Here is a 26,982-nt window from a genome sequence, read left to right on the forward strand (position 1 = left end):
ATTTTAGTTCATTATTTTTAATATTTCATTCATTTTAAATTACTTTTAAGACATTTACACACATTCGATATTTTTACTATCTATATTATTTTTAAACAATGTTTTTGATTCAATATTTTTGTACTTACCTGTTTGTAGATAATAATTCAATATTTTTGTAGTCGATATTTTATCCTCGATATTTTTGTATGTCTATATATGTGTGTTCGATATTATGTCAGTGATCCGAGTTTTAGTCCTGTCATTACTATTCCCATTACCAGTGGAACACTCTTAAGATGATGTCACTTAGAATGTTGGTGTATGAATCACACAGTTGGAGAAGGGCTGAGCACCTTGCTGGCTGCTCCTGGTGGGGCTGATTACCATTGTACTTCTAATCTTCTAACTAACTTCAATAAATCCTCCTGAATATCATCTACCTGCGTGGAGTCAGTTACTACATTTTATTATCCTCCTTTCTTCCAAAGGGACAAAAAAGAGAAGAAAATGTATTCAGGTGTATATAAATAAAATGTAGTAATCAAGTCCAGGCTGATTGTGAAGTTTCATGAAGATTTATTCAAGTTGGATACAGATTTGTAGTGCAATAGTATTCAGCCCCACCACGAGCAGCCAGCAAGGCGCTCAACCCTTCTCCAACTGTCTGCTTCATACACCACCATTCTAAGTGACATCAACTCAAGAGTGTTCTACAGATGGAGGAGTGGAAAGCATGTAAAACATAATAACCAGGATACCACAAAGACAAAAGGTCGAAAATTAGAACTATAAACTGATGTAGGCCAAACACAACAAAGAGAGAATTTGTTAGTCTATAATAAGCACTTACCATGTAGAAGGTGAAAAGACTTAAAACCAACACACACATTTTTTATTAAATCATCTTAAAAAAAAATCCATAAAATGGGAATTCTATTCTGACACACGACTGAAAATCTCACCAGTCATCCACTAGAAATCAAGTACCCTAATTGGTACTCTATGAATTCAAGAAGCTCGGTGTTGCTAATCATCACTAGTGAAAAGTTAAATTAAATTATTACCAGAATTCTCTTAAATACACTTACTTCGTATTTCCAATTCAATGTTTAGAGAAATCAATTCCTGAAAATCTTGTTTGGGTAAGGTATTTATATCTAATTTCAACTCTGTTTCATTAATCACCAACTCGGGTGTTCTTGTTGGGTATTTTGATTGGTTCCTCTCTTCTATTTTTCATTCACAATTTTTTTTGGGTTTGCACACCACTCTTGATGACTATACATCCTTTTTAAATTGAGGGGAGTCTCGCAATTAATTCTTGGGCAATTCCTCGTCTTGGTCACTTTCTCTTTTTTGTGTATGATCACTAACGTAAAGGGGATAGGGACTCTTTAATTAAGCACATTAGAGAGATTCAAATTGTTAAAAAGGAATTTTTATGACAAATTCGCTATATCTCTCCATCAAATTGTAACTGAACAAACAAGGTAATATTCTGTATGATCTTGCCAACAGCCTTGAAAAAGTCACGAATGGTGACGAAACATGTGTCGGCTGGCTGTAGCTGTATCATTGGTGTAAAACAACTGTCATGAAGATCGCTGACTGAACAGAATTTGTTACATGAACTTTGGATTAAAATAACTTTGCTGGTTGGGATCAATCGGCTGTTTACTTACCTTTTGCTGTGCTCTGTCTATGTTTAGAAATGTATTAATACATACGGAGAATTCTGTTTGTATTAGGTGATACTGTGGGTGGCACGGTATGCAGACATAGAGCACGCCTTAAAAAGAGAGGGTTATTTACTGACTTTAATGTGAACACAGCGGAGGTGCTGGCGGGTTCAATTATTCCACTGCCACCATTCCTTTTTCTGAACAATTGGGTTATGGTGATATCAAAAGGAGAAGATCCTTGCACAACTCAGTGTTAAATGTAGACAAAAATAACTTTTATGTAGATATATATATGAAAAATAATTACAAAACTGAATAGTGCATTGTGACCCCAGTGAACATGGAACCTACAACACTTTGTGACAAAATTGTAACAATTATAAAGGGTTTCCAAAACAGTATTAAAGTCGACCTTCCAAAGAGATCTGTGATAGGAATGGTTTGCTTTATTTTCGTCGACTGCGTTTCGACCCTTGTGGGGATGAAATGTCTCTTCAGGACCTAACGATATAGGGACATCTAAAAGGTAAAATGGAATATTGTGACTGATATGAGCCTTAGGGGCAACAGCGTTACTGTATAGGGAGACTAGAAAGGGCCTATACCTGAAAGGATGATGGCCTTTCATCATGATATGTGTGCACCACGGGAAGCGAAGAGTGATAACAAAAAAGTAACTCATGTGGATCCCAGCCGGGCACTGCACATGTGGTAAAATAAAATGAGGCTGGGTAAGCACAAACTGGCACATGCATCAAGGTAGGCTTTTGCGATTCCTTAATTGAGTTTATTAAGGAATAGCAATTAAGGAATCGCAAAAGCCTATGCATGTAGGAATCTCTTTAAAAATAGAGATTCCTAAACATTCCTTAATTGCGAATCGCAAATTGCGAGTCACAATTTAAGAATGCCATCCCATTCATTCCTAAGGGCCTACAGGCCCATATGAATGAATTGGAGATTGCATGCGCAATTTGCGAGTACCAGCAGGTACTCGCAAATTGCTTGTGCGATTTCAAGGGTGTCAAAATGACACCCTGTTGCACCCCTGAAATAATGATGTGCACCCATGTTGGGAAAACAAGAAATCAGGACAGTCCCTCTTAGTCAATAAAAGAAAGAGGATAGTGCTTATTCACATTGTGCCACCATAACTCAAGAGATCTTTACAATTAGAACCACTCCTAACAGTTGTAACAAAAAATATATAAAAAACAATTCAGGTAAAATTTATAAACAATTTATTATAAAAGTATTCAATATAGAATCTCAATAACTGTGCCACAGTGAAAAATATTAAAAAAAGAGTGTCAGCATCATACAGAAATGATGTACATCTCTACAACGTCCACAATATGAAATTAAAAACAGCAAGAGGGTTAAAAACAAGTTGTCGATGCAGCGTTTCGGTTTCTAAGTTGACACCTTCATCAGGACAGGGTTTTATAAAAACGGACTCGTGTTGTCTTCGAGCCGTATTATCCTCTTTTCAATTTGAGGAAAACAATCCTTAATTCATCACAGGACATCAAATGGATTATGACATTAGAAAGGAATCTCCTTATGTCTTAGTAATGTAATGGAGTTTTCTTTCTAAGGAGGAAAAAGGAGCCACCGGTATGCGGGACTGTTTTTCGAAGTTCCCCTTTAAGTAAGGGACCAGCGCGAAATGCAGCACGTGACTGGATGTCGTCAGGCTCTTTTCGTTATAGTGGGATCATGTTGTTTACTCTTTATCAATGTATGGTTTTTTTTTTCAGCATTCACCACCCTTACGTCCGAGATTCGGCCTCCCTGCTCCTTTTTCACTCCGGTTTCCTCAGGTTTCCTCGGGTTGCAACCTGAGGAAACCGGAGTGAAAAAGGAGCAGGGAGGCCGAATTTCGGACGTAAGGGTGGTGAATGCTGAAAAAACCCCCCATACATTGATAAAGAGTAAACAACATGATCCCACTATAACGAAAAGAGCCTGACGACATCCAGTCACGTGCTGCATTTCGCGCTGGTCCCTTACTTAAAGGGGAACTTCGAAAAACAGTCCCGCATACCGGTGGCTCCTTTTTCCTCCTTAGAAAGAAAACTCCATTACATTACTAAGACATAAGGAGATTCCTTTCTAATGTCATAATCCATTTGATGTCCTGTGATGAATTAAGGATTGTTTTCCTCAAATTGAACAGAGGATAATACGGCTCGAAGACAACACAAGTCCGTTTTTATAAAACCCTGTCCTGATGAAGGTGTCAACTTAGAAACCGAAACGCTGCGTCGACAACTTGTTTTTAACCCTCTTGCTGTTTTTAATTTCGTATTGTGGACGTTGTAGAGATGTACATCATTTCTGTATGATGCTGACACTCTTTTTTTAATATTTTTCACTGTGGCACAGTTATTGAGATTCTATATTGTATACTTTTATAATAAATTGTTTATAAATTTTACCCGAATTGTTTTTTATATATTTTTTGTTACAACTGTTAGGAGTGGTTCTAATTGTAAAGATCTCTTGAGTTATGGTGGCACAATGTGAATAAGCACTATCCTCTTTCTTTTATTGACTAAGAGGGACTGTCCTGATTTCTTGTTTTCCCTTCACTCCTCGTCCCTGGATTGGATTCTGTGAGGAGACCTCCCTTTCTGTTTTTTATTGTGCACCCATGTTGCGCACACACATGCCCCAAGGGCATGTGTGTGTGGAACCTTAAACTAAAAAAAATGCATTTTAGTGCATCTGTCAAAGTTTTTGCAAATTGCAGACAAGTTTGAATTGTCTGTAATTTGCAATCCCAAATAGTGAAATTGCTATTTGAAAGTGCTTCTAGCATTGCATTTAAGGAATCACAAATTGCGATTCCTTAAATGCAGTTGTAATTTAGGAATTCGCAACAAATTGCGAATTCTTAAATTGCGCATAAGAAACACTTTCATGCATCTCCAAAGGCCAATTTGGGATCGCAAACCTCCGATTTTTGCGAATCGCACCGTTTGCGATCGCAAAATCCTTTGAAGCATGTGCCCCAAAGTGACCGGTAACTCAGCATTTCAGTCGCTGGTATAATACACAGAACATACCCCAGTGAGGGGAAGGAAAGAGATGACAGATGAGCTGAACTGCAGCTCGGTGCAGCCGCTGGATCAATCGTTCATATGCTCTGGATGCGCATATTGTAAAGCCTATGTAAGTGCAATAACGTCTGATTAGGGTGCTGGCAGCATTTATATGTTAACGCCATAACAGTAGCATAAGGTTATATTTACCTGGCCTCACAGTGGTTATCCTTATTCAGTTTCTTTGGAAAGGGTGTCTTAGCTTTAGAGAGATTGATGTGGAGAAGTGTGGCTCAGGGGTTAGAGGCGGCAGACCCGGAAGCTGAGATCGGCCCTGGACCAGGGTTCAATTCCCCGCCTCGGCGGGTCTTGGGCTAAAAATTCCACGGACTTGATAATTCTCGCTCCGGTGCCTCCTCGACTCACGGGTTCACACTCTGCGACTCTGGGCAATAGCTTGCTTAATCTCCACAACAGCCCCTCGCGGCGGGATGCCTGGCTTTCACCTTGTGGATACCCTGCCGGGATATCTCACAGGGGAATACCAGGACGGGTTCCCTAAGCAAGCGCCGGGACACCCACTGCGGGTAGCTGTGCGCTATATAAGCTCAAATACATTTACATTTACATTTACGACAATCCATGTACCTGCTATGTTATGTTATGTTAATAAAATTTATAATAGCGCACAAATACCTAATGGTGTCTTGGCACTGAGTACCACATTGACCTGTTGTACGCCTAGCCCCGGAACAGACAAGTTTTCAAATTTCTCCTGAAACCAGTTAGGGAACTAGCGTTCCTAAGCTCAAATGGAAGAGAATTCAAGAGTTTGGATGTCCCGTAGTAGAAGCTGCGCCCACCCCAGTGAGAGGTCCGAATTTCAGGCACTAGGAGAAATTTGGCACCTGTTGACCGAAGAAGTCTAGTAGGTTGGTACCAGGCAAAAATATTCTGTAAAAACGGCAGACTAGAGTGATTTAAAGCTTTATAGGCAAGACACAACGCCTTAAATTTAATGCTCTGAGGTACCGGCAGCCAATGAAGATTACGAATTTTGTTGGAAACTGCTTTATGCCTGGGAAGATTAAGCAGAAGACGCGCTGCGGAGTTTTGCACCATCTGGAGCTTCTTTAGACACTGCTTCTGGTCGTTCAGATACAGCCCATTGCAGTAGTCCAATTTGGATTGAATGAGAGACGGGACTACTGTTTTCTTGGTGTCTGCCGGTATATAGGGAAGAATCTTCCTTATTTTCTTTATAAGAAAGTATGAGGCAGATACAATGGCATTATTCTGTTGACAAAGCGTTATTCTATTGTCAATCACAACCCCCTAAGTTTTTTTCTTCTACCACAGGTTTGGGGGGGCACCCATCTCTGCCGGCCACCATAGATTGCTCCAGGAAGGCTGCATATTGCCAAAAAGCAAAACCTCTGTTTTATCGGATTTAAGTTTGGGGCAATGTGCAGTCATCCAGTTGTTGATAGCACTCACGCAGTTTTGAAACTGCTGAAAAGGAGATGTCTGATGTTTATAAGCCGCTAGCACAATCTGGGTGTCATCAGTATAGGATGTCAAACTAAATCCAAAATCCCGGTCAGTGGGGCCAGTTCGGAGACATAAATGTTGAACAAGGAGCGGCTCAACGAACTGGCCTGGGGGACTTCACATAGTAGAATGTAAGGGGCCAAATTAAAACCGTCAAGTGATACCGGTGATTTCCGATCTGTTAGAAAAGACGACAGAAGAGCCAACGCCATTCCGTCCAATCCCATCTTTTTCAGCCGATGTTGTAAGAGAGCATGGTCCACCGTATCAAAAGCGGCTGATAGATCGAGTAGCACAAGAGCAGCTGTGCCTCCTCTGTCCATCACCGCTCTGATTTCTTCGTTTGCCTTAATAAGCGCTGTTTCTGTGCTGTGTTCCTTACGGAAACCAAATTGGGAATCATCCAGCAAACTATACTCCCTGATAAATTGTGACAATTGAGTGTTCATAATTTTGTCAACTATCTTGGCTGGTACTGGTAATATAGCAATGGGTCGATAGTTCAATGGATTTGTGGCATCCGACGTTGGCTTTTTTAACACCTTCGCTGCGGCGGCCTTTCCGCCGCAGCGCTAAGGGGGCGAGGCGGCCGCGCGGCGCGCCCATGCTGGTGACGGAACCGCTCATGACGCTGTGCTCATGACGGAGCGGTTCCGTCATGGCCCTGCCCGCTCAATGGAACGCCCAGCGCAGGCGCGGAATACGCGATGCGCAGGCGTGGCGAGCGGGCCATGACGGAACCGCTCCGTCATCAGCACAGCGCTACCGCGGCTGATGACGGAGTGGTTCCGTCATCAGCGCCGAAGGAGTTAATAGAGGAAGGATAGACGTCTCCCTCCAACTTGTGGGAAAGATTTCCAAATCAAACATAAGATTAAATATCTCCACCAGCCCAGGACTCACCAGATCACCCAACTCTTTCAGAAGAGCTGGCGGACACGGGTCCTATGGGGATCCAGATCTGGCTTCAGTTATGCACTTTCCCACTACTTCCAAGGACACAGGGGAAACATTCAACAAGGTGCTTTTGTTGGGGTCCGGGTCATAGTCTTGGGATGAAATACTGGGCCCTGGTCCATCTTTAAAAGCTTTAAAGATGTCCAACACTTTTGATTTTAAGGTTGTCGCAATGTCATCACAATTACCCTTTTTTCCAGCATTGGCAGGCAGGGTGAGTTTGTTAATGACCGAAAACAATTCCTTTGAGGAATTGTTAGCTAACTCAATCTGTAGAGTAAAATAGTTTCTCTTTTCTACAGTAAGTACTTTTTTATAGTTCATTAAGGCTTTTTTTATACTTGTCTATCTGACTCAAAGTAATTTGTTCACCAGCGACGTTCTGGACGGCGACTGTTTTGCTTTTCCTTACGAAGTAAATCAGAAAACCAAGGGGCCGACGGGATGGTCCTATTTCCAGACAGTTGTTTTATAGAAATTGCGGCACTCACTGCCTCTGAAATCCAGATAGTATATTTAGTGACCGCTACATCCACCTGGTCCTGAAATTGAGGGCATGAGGCTTGCAAATGAGTACGAAGGACAGTTTTATCCACTTTGCTCCATGCTTTACATGAGGATGCAAGCGGCTTCATATTACTCGCCTGTCCAACCGTACTACAAGGAAGACTAAACTTAATAAGAGAATGGTCAGACCATGACAGAGGGAGGATGTCTTTCACTATAAGTCCATGTGCTGATGAGAAGACACCATCCAGTGTATGACCAGCCTAGTGCGTGGGTACTACCACTACTGAACAAGTCCTACCGCTCCTAAGGAGTCTAAGAGCATAGCTGTCTCTCTATTGCCTGTGTCTTCCAAATGGAAGTTAAAATCTCCAAGAATAGTAAAATCCTTACTTAAAAAAATAGATTCAAGCAGGGTATCAAAATTTGCTAAAAAAGTATTTCTCATCCCTGGTGGGCGATACAGTAATATACCTTTTAATGTCAGTTTCGAAAGAAGTTCAAACAAAAATTGCAGAGCCTCGTAAGAAGGAGTGGAGACAGGGTAGTAAGTTACTGTGAGGTGTTCCCTAAGGATAATTGCTACTCCGCCCCCTCTTTTCCAAGGCCTGTGTACTCTAATCACTCTAAAACCCACATTGGTAGCAGTGACAAATTCGGGGTCTGAAGCATCATCTGCCCAAGTTTCAGTTATAAAAAGAATATCCAGACCCAGGTTTTCTATAATGTAGGCTTCTTCATATTTATGCTTAACCAAAGATCTAGCATTCACAAGACCGCCATGAAGCGTAGACTTCTCATAAGGGATGTTAAAATCATGAGTCATGAGATTCTGAGGAGATTCAAGGGCGGCAATTCTTTTCTGTTGTGGAAGTGAGAACCTGCATGCCCCACAGATAATGCTATGCCCAGGCCCTACCATGTAACATGAGAAAAATGACTAGTTGTATATTCAATTCAATTCAAGGATTCTTTATTCGATGATTAAAAATCACCTTAAAAGCACAGACATATATACATGATTAAAAAAAAAATGTCATTAAATCGTTATCAGAATCCTAGTTATCATAATTATTTATACATATAACAAAAAGGAAAAGGGGATTTGACACTTTAGAAGAAGATTAATAACAGTTTTAAGAATCATTCCTCTCCTCTGGTTACCCTTAATCGGACCGCCACTTTAATAAAATTCATTATACAGCACAATGTAAAAGGATCAGATGCTTTCTGTAAATAGGTTAAGGCCTCTCTAGCATGTTTCAGATTGGCTTGTTTTAAGATTTTCACTAAAAATCTACGCCTGGGCAATGAATTAAAAGGACACAGGAGTACAAAGTGAAGGGAATCCTGCAGAGACCTGTTGTCGCAGCCGCAGGATCCCTTCTGCTCAGTTGTGGTTAAAAACCCTGCTGGTGATGCCAATAAATACGGAAGTAGATTTAATCTAAAACGGCACATCAGAAATCTGTCCTGAGCATTATGCATGAGGTACAGGTATGGCTCCATTCCCTCGGTGCTCTTAACCAGGTTATGAGCCCTCACAGTCTTTTTGGGCCCTTCAGCCTCAGCTCTCTGTTGTGTTTTTGATCTAAAAAAGCTTTTTTTACTAACGCTTTGTGCTGGGATACAATTGCTACCGGGTCAGTGAAGAGGTTCCTGTAGCCAAGAGCCTCTAAGGTACTCTTAGCTGAGCCATGGGATTCTCATACATTTGTCTCTTTCTAAGCAATCATTTAGAATTTCCCTGCTCAGAGACGCCTCGGGGTTGACCCAAATTTTTAACCAGGCCACTATTGGTCTAAGTTTTACCAGATCTTCTAGGTAAGGCCTCCCTAGTTCCCTGTGTGCAATGAAGCCAGCGGTACTTGGGGGTACTCTCAAGATGGTTCTGAAGTATTTATTTTCTTCCCGCTGTATTTTCATAGTGTTAACAAAGCCCCATACCTCTGCCCCATAGATCACTTTGGAGCAGCATATGGAGCTATACAGGTTCATCACCTGTTCAGGGCTCCATCTACCTACCCTCCTACCGTAACTTGCAATAGCGCCATTAGTGGCAATCATTTTGCAACAGCGCTCCTCAACCAGGGAGTTAAATTGTAAAGACCCGTCAAAAATTAGACCTAGATAGGAGAATGTTTTGACCTCTTCTATTTTATGGTTTCCTATCGTGTACGTAAATTTGGTGCATGGTTTGTTACCGGCCAGCAACACATATGATTTGCCCAAATTGACAAAAAGATCTAAAGACCCCATAAACTTAACAAATCCATCGATCAAAATTTGTAAGCTCCTAGGCGTACGTGCGAGCAGGACCGCGTCATCTGCGTAAAGCAGAACGGGAATATGACGCAACCCCACCCTTGGACAATCTGTCTTTAGATTTAGCAGGAACTGCTCCAGGTTATTTATATAAAGTGAAAATAGGAATGGGGCAAGAATACAGCCTTGCCGTACCCCACTCTTACAAGGAAATGAATCGGTCAGCCCCCCCTCCCTATTAAATCGGACTTTAGCAGAGGTATCACTATGGAGTTCCCTTAAAATATTAATTAGACCAGCCTCAATCCCCATAAGAGACTAGTTGTATATATTTATAATAGGGAATATTTGGACGTTCAATTGCCAGCTGTCAAGGCTTCATACCTGACATCCACTGGATTTACATTTACATTTGTGGCAGGCAGTGTATTTCATGTGTAACATGGTGAGGTGGTTTGCATGTGTGTATCGCAGCCAGTGCATCGCTTCCACCAGCAGCCTCAACACACGTGGCCCCAGCACACTGGCCAGCGAGTGTCCCACCACTCTGCGATTTATACTATGATTAGACAGTTGAAAGGACCTGCCAAATGTAAAGTAAACATTGGCAGTGCTCGCTTCTGGACCAGTCCTGTAAACCTTTGGAGTCAGGGGTGACCTGGTCCATGTCCCACACTCAAAGTGCCTCCCAGGTTCACACGCTGTGCGATATGGGACTCATATGCAGAGGATCAACCATACATGTGTCATTGTTCTTGGGTTTTTTCTAGGAGGTGTTGGTGTTGTGATTCCCAGCAGGATATATAGACTACTATTGCTCTGCACTGCTTGGACTGGGCCACAGGGCTCTCCGCATCCACGTATCTAGAGATTACTAGAATCTGAGGCACCGCCTAGGCTGCAGTTCCCCTTTCCTGGGTAACTGGTTTAGCTGGTGCTCTGCCAGAAATGTCACGCTAAGATTCATCGTCCATGCATCCTCATCCTGTCAGATACTCTGTCTTCTGGTGAGTCGATGGGTGTCAGCAGCATATAGTTAAAATGCACAGACCTGGTGAAATGAAGCCTAATCTCTACATCGTGTACTAAAATGAAGTACACTGTGCAGAGAGTCCAGTGAGACTCAGATTGATATAAAGAGGCAAAACAGATAACCCTAATGCTCTATTTTGTGGTAATATGGGCGAGCAGTTAGTCTTTTTTTTCTTATTGGTTTTCTTAGTACAGCCAACAGTGACACTCAAGATTGCAGGAGTACATTGTACATTTCACACACTATCCAGAATGAAGACAGTAGATAACCATTGTAGTCTGATTAATCATCTATACATCATGACTAAGAAGTAAACATCGACTGAGGCATATCTGTAACACTTGCATACCTGTCAGTTAAGTCGACATGATGTTGTTGTAACTAGCTGGGGTGTGAATAATTGCGTCAGCAGTGTTGTTATTTGCTGATGTCAGTAACGGAATGATCTTGTCTAGAGTTCAATCCGGTGTCACAGTAACTTCACTAGCTGTGGTGCATAGATAAGTTTAATATGTCTCTCAGAGGTTTTTAGGTCTGTTACTTGGGGGGAGTAAGTCGCTGAAAAGTTCAGTCTGTGTACTACAATATGCCATGTCACGTGTCCACTGTGTGATCGTAGGGACTCGACCACGAGACCAGTTGATAGATACCCTACATTTGGCCATCAACAGTCCCATATCTACCAGAAGACGGACTCCTTTTGGTATTGATTTAGAGTAGCCCAATAAAGCCAACGCTGGATCAGGGTCCAAGGTTAGCTTAGTCATTTGTCCAAGTTCTTGAAGACTGAAACCCAAAAAGCAGAGATACCATGGCAGGTCCAGGCTAAATGGAGGAAATTTGCTAAGTGTGCTGCGCAGCGGTCACAGGTTGAGTCTTCCAGTAATCCGTATCTATGCAGTCTCTTTGGGGTGTAATATACCCTATTAAGGTATTTAAAATGTACAAGTCTGTGCCGCCCATTAAGTGAGATACATTAGGTGCTGATGCAGCAATAGGTCCACATAGTGCCAGCTATTTCTATGTTCAAGTCCCATTGCCATGCCAAACCGGCCTTGGTGTAATGGTTCGCTCTATATGAATTATAAATTGTAGATACGATTTGTTTACGGGATTTTGTCCTTATGGTGTGTGTTAAGGTTAGTAGTTCTGGGGGTTCGAGGTATTCGTCTCCTAGAGTAATCCGCAGTGCCTGCCATATTCTATGTAATTGAAATTTGGTCATTGTGGTGGGTTCTGGTTCAAGAGGGGTAAAGTCTTCCCATGCTTTGGCCACACCATCTTCAAACAACTCGCCCACTGTCTGTATGCCCAGAGTGTTAAGTAACCCCCCTTTCCTTATATGGTGGCAGCCGCAAGCACCAATCAAGTGGGGTAGACGGTGAATACATGATCGTGCCTGCTAGTTGTTGCAATCGGTGGTGCTGTAGTGTAGTTCCTATATTCCCAATAGGCTTTGCGCATTGGAATAATATACCCCATAGATATGACCGAGGACTTAGGTCACTATGTCTCTATCGAATATACTAAACTTAATTGTGAGTGCCAGCTAGCACAGAGGTCACTAGAAACTTTCTCGAATACACAAGAAGGGATTAGTTTCTGACAACCGCCTGAACATGACAACTTTGTTTCCCTAGGACTGGAACAAATATCTTCAGAGTCGGGGAAACAATAGATAACTATTTTACTAAGTCAATCGTGCATGCTTCGTTTCTACAGAGTTGCAGAGAAAATAGAGAGAAGGGCGTTTCAATAATAGGGGTTTATTGAACAGTCTTCTTTCTCATGCAAGAGAGGTGAACTGTTACAATCGTTAGACAGAATGCAAAGTATAATGCGTACAACGTAAACAGTAATATAAAATAATACTGTAATAGCATTGTCTGGTGCTATGACATATAAAAATACATACATAAATAACACAGGCTAAAATACTCAACTGGTGCTTCTAAAATACGCCTACCCCAATGTACCTAACCTAGGTCTAGTACCAGGGAAGAAGTAAGTGTTGTCTTTAGCATAGGTTAAGTTTTTGCCAAGAATTTGCCAAAGGTTTCTCTAGGTTCTAATCAGCTCCATACCTTAGAATGAAGGAGGTTGGTATCTCTGTCTTGGACTCAATTTCCCAACATCCCGCAAGGGGAGTCAGAAACACTGGAGATGGATTCTCGGTTGAGGAGGGCTTCTGATCAGTGCATCAGCTGGAGAGTCGGCTTCCTTCGGCACTTGCTGTAGCGAGCTGCGTCGGCCAAGTAGGTAGTCCAACTGCACCGAACCACACCGTGCTTTGCCATAGCAAGTGAAAGGATATTTTTTACCTTGAAGGTGTTTTAGGTATGCCACATTTGACGTAAAGTCGGGCATATGAATGAAGCCCTAAGGAATAGTTGTTCATGCATAATGATGAGTTTCTTGGAGAAATCAACATCCAAGCTAGGGGAAGTCCCTTCTGCTTAAGAGTCTGGTTTTCCAAGAAATCGTTGTGATGTTTGGTGAACGGATGGAAGTAGCCATGCCTGTATTTGGATAGCATGGGCTATGCCTAAATAAGGTCTTTATTTCTATGCCTATATAAGGACAACGCAAATTGTACCTATATAAGGGCATGAATCAGGAATTTCAATCGGAATCTAAAACGCCATACAACACTCACTCCACTTTCTTATGTACGACTTTTCCTAAAATACTAAGGGCCAGATGTAGGAAGGCTATTACCGGTCGGTAACGGACAAAATTAACGAATTTCGGCCGTTACCGACCGGTAATGGGCTTTTGTGATGTAGGTGGCCAATTTACAGATTCGGTAAATACCGAATCGGTATTTACTGATTCGGTATTTACCGAATCATCATTTACCGATTTAGTATTTACCGAATCTCTAAATGACATGTAGGAAGCACTTTGAAGAGTGCTTCTGTGCTTTAAGGATTCGTTATTTACCACCAACTATAAGTTGGTGGTAAATAACGAATACCTCTTTAAATGCAAATCTGTGCATTTACACCAGTGCCATGTGGCAGACATACATGCCCTTAGGGCATGTATGTTTGCCACATGTGCACACAAGCCCTATTTAGGGGTGAAACAGGGTGTCAATGTGACACCCTGCCACCCTTGACTCTTTCCCTATTTTACTGAATCGGTATTTACCGATTCGATAATTGACATTCATTCTTATGAGCCTCCAGGCCCATAGGAATAAATGTCAATTACCGAATCGGTAAATACCGATTCGGTAAATACCGAATCTTAACGATTTGGTAATTTTTACCGATGTTTTAGCTACATACCATTTACCGATTCAAAAATACTGAATCAGTAAAATCCGGTATTTTCGAATCGGTAAATTTCAATTACCTACATCTAGCCCTAAGTCCTAAACATGTTGAAACATATCTAAAATACATCTACACAACAAGTGTTTAAAACCCACCCATAATATATACAAATGCATTGGTACTGGTTGTACACAAACAAGCATTGGTGCTGTACACATTTAAAGCAATGTTTCATTATAAGCATATAGATGACATTTGAAAAAAATGCTGTTTGAATGAATCATGACAATATAAATGTATGAAATAGCTTGTTAATACAGAAGAAAAAGGTGCTGAAACCATTTCATGTCGGATTACATGAAAATGCTGCTATGTGGAAAAGGGAAAATATTGTCTCTGGAAGTTTTTTCAAGAATTCTTGTTCTCTATGAATAGTTCTACCTTAGGCAGATTACTTTGTGGCAAAAATGGAAAAAATACAAATTTTGGAAAAAAGTAATCATAGGAAAAAGAGTTCCAAAAGTTGCCAACTCAAAAGTCAGTGTTTGCGTTTGGAGAAAACATCAAATCTTCTAAGTCAGTTAAAAATTCATCTACCTTTGTAGGTGAAAGTTGGATTACCTTGTTTAGAAGATTAACCACACATAGATGTGAAGCATCGCCATCAGCATTGGTCGCAATGTTGATAATGGATGGTACCTGTGTGCATGTTTCCTCTCGTACCTCACCGTCAGCATTTTGCTTCTGTGAGAGCACAATAAATGCCGTCATCAGAATTGGTAGCCGCTGGGGACAACACAGTCCATGGGCCGTTAATGATTCAAGCAAAGTATCAACATCCGTTGGCATGACTGATGTTAGTGTGAGACATGAGTCGAACACACATTCTTCTCCGCATAGCCGGCAGCGTAGAACAGGTAAGATGCAATCTTGCCAAATTGGTCTGAATGACAGAATCCATGTGGTATTTAATACTCTTAGACGAGGTAGTCCAAAAATTTGGACAATGCGCTCATGACACTTCATCGCCAGTAGAGTTGTCTCCATGGACAACTGGGTGTCGCTGGTGAATTGGCTTGCCATATCGCGGCAGTAGGAGCAAAAATAGTTTCCCTGCAGCGAGTCCCAAAATGAGGGGCAGTCCGCCAAACACAGAGTGCACAAAGTTTGGAAATATTCCTAGGACTGCTTCAAAATGTGCTAACAGTCCTGAAAATACGGTCTTAAATACATGTACAATGCCACTCGTATCAGACATGTTTAAGATACAACTTCACATTTCTGAGAAATGTATAGGGCAGTTGGTAGTTAAGAGGGCATGTATCTCGGCAGAAGTCCTTGCGACTTGTAGATCATAAGTTTCTTTGGCCGAGGTCAGTGGCACAGTTTTTTGCAAAAGAATGGCTTTCATTCTGCTTAAAGAATCAATTTGTATAGAAGAGATGTTCAGTGAAGGCCATAACGGCGACTCCCCGTCTTTCTTAGTTTTTGGAAACAATACTTGCATACAACAAGTGACCCTGGCTGACCCAGTTACAAGATGGGCTATTCCTGGCAACATGCCACAGCAGCTGTAATCATTCAACAATAAGGTAACTCACATTCGAGAGTTGTCCAAAAATTGGATCAATCACCACGACTGGTGAACCTTGCAGGTGGCAGGATACATTATGCGAGGAACCATCACAAGCCCCGTGTAAGTTTCTACCCTGGCAAAGGAGAGAACCGCTTAGTGAGTTTTCACAGTTTTTCCCGCTAATAAACACTTCACGTTACCCACTCCAACATCTTATGTATGTACGGTAATTCCCAGGATGTGTTGATGTATTCTTTACCCAACCTTTCATATGTGCCTGCTGGTATTTGTTTTAGGCAATACTGAAAATGGAAAATTGTAATAGGCAGAGTGATTGTTCCATGTATAATCCATTCAGTAGCTGGCTTTTCAGTGACTGTGAATGGCAATCTTTCCAGTTTTTCAATGCTCTGCACCGTATAGTCTGCTCCCCTTTGTGCCAATTTAATCTGTTTATCAGTGAGATTGAATTCCGAAAACAGTGACGTAGTATTGATTAAACGCCAAGGCACATAGCCTGAATGAAGGTTTTGCAACGTCCAACCTAATAGCATGATAGAACGTAATTGCGACTGACCGTGTTGCAACATGACCAAGTCCTGTTCCATGATGTCAATGGCAGAAGAAACTAGGCTGTCCAATGAATATATCCTGGACGGCAGAGTTGTTATCCCATTGTCAACCACAGAGAGAGAGTTCTCTAAATTAATAGGATCAATTTCTCGTATTCTTTCTGCAGTCTCTGCTTACATAATCTGCCATGCTTCATTATAAGCAACATGGATACCGGCATATATAAAACGTTTATGACGCGGTATTCTTGGTCCCAGCAAGAATTCCCTAAGATCAGTGCCATGTTTAAGTAAAGATAAGTGTTGCTTTACATCCTTAAGTGTAGATCTTTGTAGGCAGTCAAGGCAAAGCTTCCCTACACTTGTTACTATTCCAGGATGCTGTCTTTGAACATATCTTGGGTCTGGCCTAGTGAATGTGAAATCCTGTGTTTTGTTCAGGAATCTATCTTGACAGTTGTTTGTGTCTGTGGGCCAGATACACCATTTTTTCCAATCTAGATCTGTTCTGTTGTGATGCAAAATATTAGTCTGTACGTCGACCTCCCCCTCCAAAGTGTTACTGCTATCAGGTGTAGGTATAGACGGATTGTTCAGATCTTTTATCTTGGCTAACCCAAGACAAGACGTATGTTGGACAGTGTCATTCAAAAACATAATTTGCTCAGGGATGATACAGGCTCTAAACATAGCTTCTATCCCCTGCACCTGCCAATCTGTTGTGCCCCAGACAGTTTTTGTCTCAATGTCCTCTTTCTAAAACTCGAAACCTAGTTTAGACATTTGAGCATAAAAGGCTGCAGAATAAATTCGTTTTGTATTTGTCAATATACTTTTCATGCCTAATAGGAAATAGATGCCCCCTGAGCACTTCAAGAATCAATATTAAAATACATATATTCATATAACACAATATAATATCCGTGACAGTGCAAAGCAGTCCAAATGTTTTCTATGCAAGGTCCAAATAATGAAGTTCCATTTGTAGAAAAGCCAAACTCAAATATCCAGCAAGGTAAGTACGTCCAGAAGGAATTTATTTGTTGTCATCACAAAGAACTTCTTATGCAGCCAACACGTGTTTTGTCATGCAAAATTCACATGTATCATTGACATCATCAGGGTAGCAACCTAAAAACAAATTTCATGTACATAATATCAAATAATTTTCCAAAACTAAGTATTGAATAGGTATATCTCCTTCACCATTACAGCCAAGACAGAAAAGTAAACGAAGAAACTAAGGAGTTTTAATTACCTTATGTGTGATTAGTAAACAGAATTTGAAAAATCTATATAGTATTAATTAGCTCACTTATCAGAAAACACCCTCAGTGTATTCAAGAGCCCGATGCACCAATGTATTAGGGAAAAAATATATGTTTACCGCAAACACTAATCCATATGTAATAAGATCTTAAATTAAATCAAATTGAACCTCAATTTGTAACAAAAGAATGCCAGCTTGGTGAGCAAATCCAGTGATGGCCCAAATCAGTTTGTACCAGGTCATCAATTGAAAGCCATTTACAAAAATCTACATCCTTCATCAACTATCACTATTCAGATGCCCTAACTAAACCCCTATGACTGTTGTTTCCTATCAATACCAACAGTATCTCTTATCAATTTGGAAGCACAATATATACTCAAATCCAAAAAGTACAAACAGAACTTCATTATTTGGACTTTGCATTGAAAACATTTGGACTGCTTTACACTATCATGGATATTATATTGTGTTATATGAATATATGTATTTTATTATTGATTCTTGAAGTGCTCAGGGGGAATCTATTTGCTATTACTGATGTACCCTATTTTTTTGGGGACCTGTGGGATAGATTGGTAACCTATCCTTCTCTCTTAGGAGCACTCACTTATTACATTTCACCAACATTTGCCTTTACATCAAGTTGTGCGCACAAGTGCATACCTGGTTACCATTATTAATAGTTGATACTTTTCATGCCTGTTTTGTTTATATTTTTAAAGTAACATGATTCTGGATTGGATACATTGAACCCTGAAAAATACGGAAATTTTCTAGCAAATGTTGTTGAGCTGCCCTTTGGTGGCGTAGGACAATTTTCCCATTGGTTATACATTAATACATTTCTAGGATTTGCAGATTTGTGCAAGAAATGATGACCATAATGGTTATAACAATACATTTGTTCATAGTCTGATGAACCTTCTAAATATTCCTGATTTGTAAATACTGCAGACATTTCTAAGTCTGACATCAAATTATTAATAGTCTCGAAGTCCCAATCATCAGAAAAGGTACTTGATGAAACAAAATCACTTAATGAAATCTTGAAGTGTGGAATCTTCAACAGCTCAGACGGGCCAAAGATTTCATAATCAGTTCTGTCCCAGGCTATACCGCCAGGTATAGGAACGGCTGTGATGTTTACTGATAACAAGTCTCTTTGTTCACGATGAGATGATTTGTGGGGATTGAGGAGTACGTTTGATGCTCTTACTTGCTGTATCCATTTTGACATATCTTCCATTTATCAGCATTCCCAAAGTTATTACTAGAGTCAACCAAAGTAGAAGAAAAAGCAAACCCAATGCAATCCAAAGTTCAATCCATGGTGAAACCAGATAAGAATTTTCCAGGTGATGAAAAAGGTCTGTTGCTTGTTCTTTCAAAGTTCTTTTTTCTGGCATTGTTTCAGGTTCGCTGGGATCCTTGGAAAATGTATCAAAGTTAATGAAATAGCCAGAGGCCGTTCTGTCAATTGTAGGGATTGCATAAGGATTCATTGAATTCACTGGAACCTCAGGATCACTTGCTACATTTGTGTAGTCAGATGCTACCTCTTTGTAGACAGGCGTTTCTTGACAAACTGTTATTTGGGTCTCAACAGGCACAAGTTCCATAGCTTTGTTGCTTAGTCCTTCATTTCGCACTGCAGGTTCTTCAAAGGTGATGAGTCTCTCAGTTTGAACCTCTTGGATAGTAGCCAGAGCTGGGAGTCTGCTACATTAGCAGAGTCCACTTGGCCTACTGCTTATTATCGGCCACATGATGTGGTGTGACCAGGTCGATTGACACAAACCTGTTCTCCTTTTTACCAGCAAGGGGTGGCAGTAATACTGTTCTTGATCCGTGCATTGCTAGGACAGGTACTGGTTGTCTGTAAGAAAGCCAAAATTCCTTCTTGTCCGCGATCTTTTTTCTGGCTAGATCCCCAAGCTTAGGAAACCAGACAGGCTTTGCTGGGACGGATGTTACTTTGTTTCGTTCTTATTTCATTTAAGTCCTGTAAAACAGCCAAATGTTCATTGATATTGAAATCTTTTTGGTCTACCACTGAAGTCTGACAATCGAGGTCCGCTACTAACATTCTGGTCCCAAAAAAGACTTCATATGAAGTGATACCCCCTAAAGAACTTCTTGGCAGATTGTTAAGTCTACGTTGGACACTTATTAGATGTTTGACCCATCCGTCACCCAAGCCTAATACCCTAGCTGCTATAGATTGCTTTATGTACCGTTTTTTCTCTCCACTACTGAATTTCCCTCAGGATGGAATAGACTAGAGTACTGCAATGCAACACCCAATTTGGCCATGGCCTCCTTGTAAGCTCGAGAGCTAAATGCAGGACCCTGGTCAGAATGTAGCGTGCTGACTGCGTATGTGCAAATAAAGACTTGCAAATCTTTTATAACAGTTTGAGCGTCAGCCGAGCGCTGAGGCCACATCCAAATGAATCTTGTCTTAAAATTTGTGGGACCGCATTTGTCCACAGGAACTGCGTGTAGAACATCTAATGCTGTCTAACAATGGTATCTGTACTGGGCTGGCTATGCTATAGTCAGGTATCTGGCGGCGTTCTGTACTGCGATCTCTAGTGCAGTCTATGCAGTCAACGACAAACATATGAATGTGAGCATTCATTCCTGGCCACCAGTATGTCTCTTTAACATTTAATATAATTTTAGAGATCCCTTGATGTATCAAACCCTCTCCCAAGTGTGCTTCTTATATCAAAGCTACTCTACGTTTCCTGTTTGGAATCACTCTACCCTCCCATTCCATGGATTCGAGCAAAAGGAACACTGTTTGCATCAATTATATATGAGTATTCGAGTGGGAACTTTTTAGGTAACTCTGCACCGCTGCCTTTGCTTGTGGCATTGACAGCTAGCGTTATTTTGCCGTCTATTTTAATTTTTGAACCAGTGATTGCAGCTACGGATGCCGATTGCACAGCTGCCTTCGTAGATTCTTCAGCCAATGAATTCCCTTCAACGTGAACGCCGTCACATTGATGACTCAGCATATGTATCACGTGAGTATTTTGTAGTCCTTGTCGTAACTGAACTACTTGTTTCCAAAGCATTTCATGCTTGATTATGTCACCTTTTACATCTTCGAAACCGTTTTGAAGCCAATTTTACAAATATTCATTGAAAGATTGAGCACAATAATACAAATCGTACACTATGAGTGTGGGGAGTTTGTGATCCGTTTTTTCAAGTGCCATTTTGAATGCTTGTAGTTCAGCTCGCTGAGCTGTACAATCTCCATGAGATTGAGTTTTAGTGACCATTGGTCGGAATTTGCCATCGCGCCAACGACCTTTAACGATCGAGCACGCTGCACAATAGGCTTGTTTACCCCCTGTAGCGGGTTGAACTGATCGGTCAGTATAAATTCTACATTCATACTGCTCTAGAGGCAGAATTTCAGTAGGCAGAGGACATTCTTGTTCATATTGTAGAAATGCTTGTGTTTTCAAATAAGGATCAAAAACGTATTCAACGTCTGTTGCAGCAAGAGAATTAACCTATTGTATCCATCTTGGATGTAAAGCTTTAGCATTTGGAATGCTCGCTTTTGTCGCTGCTTCTAAGGCAGGTACAGGTGTAATGACCATAAGCGCTTACCCTGTGCGAGGGCTTTCTCTTTTGCTACAGCAGTCTGAACCGCTGTCAGAATTTTTTCTGTTGAAGTGAATTTCATTTCTGCTTGTGTGTATAAATGTGATTTGTAAGCTATTGGTACTTTTTCACCTTCGTTAAAAGTTAAGTATGTGAATCCGTATTGTCCTGGAATGATTCAGATCACTAAGTTGCGTACGTTTACGCGTGTTTGCAAATGGTTTGTTACTAACATGTCTGGTTGCAATGAACGCAAAATTTCTGTGTGTTTTTGTGTCCAATTTACTCTTTTAAAATCAGGTTTGATTAATTTGTAGAGAGGTATCACCCTTTCTGCGTAATTTAGAATGTATGTTCTTTTGAAATTTAGGAAACCTAGAATTGACTGTATGTTTTTCAGCGTTTTTGGAGGTTGGAGCAGTGCACACTTTTCTAAAAAGTTGGCTGCCAGGCTTTTGCCTTCACTTGATAACTCATATCCTAGGAAAAGGATGTTGAGGTGGGCAATTCTTGATTTCTTAAAATTGAATTTGTACCCTTCAGAGGCGAAGCCCAGTATAATGGTGTTCACCCTGTTCAAGTGCCTGTCCAAGTCATCGTCTGTTAGATGTCATCCACATATGACAATGCTCCATTATCAAACATTTGTAGTAACTCTGTTACCCTCGCTGAAAAGAACCCAGGACTATTCTTGAATCCTTGAGGGAGACAACAGAAGTGACGCTGTGTCCCCATAATTGAGAAAGCGGTCAAATACCTACTTTCTGGTGCAATGTTTTGACAAAAGAAACCGTTAGAAATATCTAATGTTGTTTTATATTATTTACACACAATGTTATTGTTTTGCAACAAGAGTTTAAGGGTCTGTAATCCAAAACTAGATGATACATATTGTCTGGTTTGGAGACAGGAAACAAATGATTGTTCATTGACGAGCTGCATGTTTCAAACACCCCTGTGGTATAGAAGATCTCCCTGACCTGTTTTTTAGCTTCTTGATTAACTGGATCCTGACTTTGTGCAGTTGGCTGATTTTTTAACTGGATTTTATGGTGAGGAGAATCCTCATCCCATCCTACATGATTTTTGTATAATGCAGGAGCCTGGGCAACTGTCCATTTCCTGGCATAAGTATATTTTAAATGAATTGGAATGTGGTTGGAGAAGGCTGGCATAATGATGTGTTCGCCATGTGGGCACTCCCTGGCAAATACTGGTGGCCAGTCTTGTTCAGCTGGTATATCTCCCGCTATCCGGATTGTTACTTCATATAACTTATGTGGAGAACTAACCCTGGTATCTGCAGTTTCAACTTGTATGAATACATTCAAGTCCACTGTCTCCAGATGATCCTTTAAGTTCTTGCGAGCTATGGTGACTTCTACTGCTCTGTCCAACATTGTCTAAGCCCATTCTCGAGTTGTGTCCTCAAGATCCTCTGCATGTCTGATTTTTAGACCTGCTACCTTCTTTTTAGGTCTCGCCTCTCGAGACTATAGGGGCTTTAACAAGGTTTACCTAGACTGGCGATTTACTGCCGATTTGATGCTGTGCCCGTGCGCTTTTAGGTCAATGCGCAAGCGCATTGACCTAAAATGCGCGTGCACATCATCAAATCTTCATCTGTTCCCCAGCAGCACTCCTCCCTCTCCTTTGAAGTGAAGCTTAGCTTCACTTCAAAGGCCCCTGCTTCATCACCGCTCTCCCAGCTCCACCCCCCGCTGCGGCTGTGTCACATTTCTTCTCCTCCCTCCCAACAGCAATGCCCTCCTTCTTGTTCAGCTAGCTGGTAGTGCAATTAGGTGGAATTTATATTTCGCTTTCCGAAGTATTTTCTTTATTTTAGCTTATTAATGATTACAAACGCAATTGATCGATTGGCTGGCGCTCAAATTGTGGCTTCTCAAAGAGCGAAAAAATATGTGTATTGACGCCTTTTTATAAAGCTGGGTCCTGGCCAGAATAAAAGGTGTGCACTTTTACTCACACCCAAAAGGATGACCCATAACATTGTGTTAAAGAAGCTTTTTCATTGAGCCCTCACGCGGAATGTGCGGCTCTTGCGCCACTATTGTTTTTGCAGACAGTTCTGCTTAGTTTCTTTTAGCAATCAGCTGCCTACACGTGGGAACATAGAGCACCCCCTACACACACACACTGAGGAGAAACGAGCATTCAAGTCCCAGAATTGAGAGCTCTATCGATCGGAAAAAAACAGAACGGACTAGCGGCCCATGACGCAAAGCCTGTTGAGAACCATGTCAAATTTTAAGAAGAATGAGGCCGAAGAGTACTGCAGGAGCGGATTTCACACCCGGAAGTAATGCCTGTTAGGCGCACACCTGTTTGCAAGATCACATCTTGGCCACACTAAGATGCACCCTGGCGCTGCCTTGAAAATCAGAACGTGCACTGTGTTTTGGATACATTTGGCAATGTAAACCGAGTTCCCACCTGGATCAACACGAGCTTAGAGGCCAAGAGACCCCACTCCGCCTCATGTGTGATGTACAGCTGCCCTGGGTTGCCACTCAGCATGTTGAATTCTCGCACTTGAAGTTTTGCGTTTAACGTCATGCAGCGTGAACTTGCGGTCGCTGTACCTTTTCTTCTTACCTTTTCCTCCATCCCTACAAACTAGCGTTCACACGAACCCTGTTCTCAGAACTGTTGCTGGTCTGTGTCCACCCAGGCAGCCCAGGCCACCCCATGCGCTCCATAACAGCCCGGTTCACTCTTGTTCTGGCCCGTCACTCATCGGCTCCTCTCGGTGCTTGATTTTGAACACACCCGCCTCCCCTTTCAAGACGCCGGGACGCAAATTTTTTTCGATTAAAAGTGCCAGTGTCTCGTCAAACAGTTCCTAGGCGCAACAGCCATCTGGGGAGGGGCGTTACTTTCGTTTCACAGTTTGCTGTCACCTGACATCCTCGGAGGTCGAGAGGGGACACATGGAGCGCGGAATTTGTTTGGTGTGAAAATATTCATTGGTTCCCCCTCCCTGCCTCCAATCAGTGGTTAATCCCTCGGCTTCCTGCCAGCCCCCTCCTCCCAGGAACAAGGAGCAAGTGAGGGACTCCGGTCCAAGCCAGGAGGGCTCGCACAGTGTGGACGACCCTCGTTTTCTTTCTTTTTAGGTCCCAGGTACACCGCAGATGTGGCCGAACGACCAGAGCTGCCATCTAAGTCATGTAAATACAAAACATGTTGCATTACAAATGCTATAGGTGTCACATTCGCGAAAGTTATAACTATTGCCATTGTAAATGGCAAAGCTATCAATTTAGCTATTTAAAAACCAACACATAAATAAAATATTTGTCATTTACAAGACCAATAGCTCCAACTTTTCTAATGCGAGACCTATTGCATTTCCAATGCTTGTTGGTGAATTGAGGTTTCTTGTTTTTCTGAACGTGTTGATAGTCTTTGGACTTTACACATTCTTCCTTGTGTTCTGACCCTCCTCTTCTTTCGGATTTCTGTGATGAAGTCTGAAAGGTACGAGTGGAACATATATCAGTATCTTGATATCTATCGAGTTTTCTCAAATTATCCCTATTCCTAAGGTAATACCTCCTTTCAGAGGGCTCCTTTGAGGAGACCTACCTCTGGAATGAGAACGCTTCTCTTTAGAAGTTTGTTTGCTATTTTCCATTTCTTTTTAGAAGGAGTAGGAGTGTTTTTAGTAAAGACCTTTTCAGGACTTTCAGACAGTTGGGGTTTCACTGGTTTCCCACCCCAACTATCCCTGCCAAATTCTTAATAGGATTTTTTAATTATTCTGGTTAGTTCTTGTGGTTGCTCAGTTACATCAAATTCCCTTAAATTCTGGCGAGTCACCACTGATGATGCTTCACCTTTAATATTAGCTAATATTATTGTTGAGACCTGTTTCAAATCCTTCAGCAATTTCATACCCAGATTTAAAGCAGGCTCTACCCCATATTCATTTTGAATCTGTTTCAGGACGTCAGGTATTACCGCCATGGACGGAACACCATATGTTTTAGTGTAGATTGCAGTGAATACTGTACCCAAGTGTTGCAGTCCTCCAGATGTGGTGCGATCCCCAGTGGTAAACAGATTGTTAAAATTCTGTGTTTCTCATGATGGGTAGTTTTAGGAAATACTGCTTTGATTTGAGTCATTTTTTGAGCTATCCAAAATGGAATTTGTTCCCGCTTTTCAGGTAATTTACCAATGACTGAGTGTAAAGTCTGTGGTGTTATTTTTAGTGTGTTCCGCTAGTGAGGGGTATGTGGTGGAATCATTATTGCAGGTTGTACTGTAAGAGTCCGCATGACATATTGAACCAATTGTCTATAAATGTTGATTAACTCTTTTAGTTGAGTTCGTAATTCTACTTCTGACATTTCATTATTGTCAGGATGTGGTGTATAGCTGGCTAAGACCGGCCATGTTGCTCCTGGTCTACCTAGTGGACCGAGCCTGGTAATGTGATTTAAATATTTTAGGGCGCCTTCAAACCAGAGCGCATGCTCGTGGTAAGTTAGTGGATTTCAATATCCCCGAAAGGAATGTATTCTTCCGGTGAATCATCTTCTTTGTAGAAGTGAAACACATGTGTTATTGGATTTGCTTCAGGGAAGACTATCCATGAATAGAATACCTCTGTCTGGTGATATTCATGTGCCTCTATTACAAAAACTATCCTACCACCTCTCGATGTTAGGCCATTTTTTTTAAGTTTTATAGTGATGGCTTTCCTTAAATTCATAGGAATGCATATAGCATCCTTGTTGTTTTCTTGGAAACCTGTATAGTTTAAAGCTTGTACGGCGTTGTCGCCTGTAGCTCCACTGGCCCCGGGATTTTCTTTGTCTGCCATTTTGTTGACTGAAAGTTTGCAGAGCAAGCTCAAAGGAAACAAAGATAAGGTGCACAATATTTTGGAAAACTGTATCCTTCAATGTTGAATAAACCAAAAAGCTAATACATAGGATTTCTCCTCCTACTCATCTAAGGCGGATTTTATCCCTTTACCCACTCCAGACGTCTATTGGAGTATTACAGAGAAAGGGTCTCTGAGAAAAGCACAACTGAGTTACTTTAGTATCTAGCGTTAAATTAGTGCCTTACCAAATGTTGGGCGCCATGTAGTGTAGTTCCTCTGCCCATTGAAATAATATACCCTATAGATATGACATAGGACTTAGGTCACTATGTCTCTATCGAATACACTAAACTTAATTGTGAGTGCCAGCTAGCTCAGAGGTCACTAGAAACGTTCTCAAATACACAAGAAGGGATTCGTTTTTGACAACCGCATAAACATGAAGTTTTGTTTCCCTAGGACTGGAACAAATATCTTCAGAGTCGCGGAAACATTAAATAACTATTTTACTCGGTCAATCATGCATGCTTCGTTTCTAGAGAGTTGCAGAGAAAATATAGAGACGGGCGTTTCAATAAAAGGTGTTTATTGAATAGTCTTCTTTCTCATGCAAGAGAGGTGAACTGCTACAATCGTTAGACAGAATGCAAAATATAATGCGTACAGTGTAAACAGTAATATAAAATAATACTGTAATAGCATTCTCTGGTGCTATGACATATAAAAATACATACATAAATAACACAGGCTAAAATACTCAACTGGTGCTTT

This window comes from Lissotriton vulgaris, chromosome 3_1 (assembly GCF_964263255.1).
Source record: "Lissotriton vulgaris chromosome 3_1, aLisVul1.2, whole genome shotgun sequence".
Classification (NCBI taxonomy): Eukaryota; Metazoa; Chordata; class Amphibia; order Caudata; family Salamandridae; genus Lissotriton; species Lissotriton vulgaris.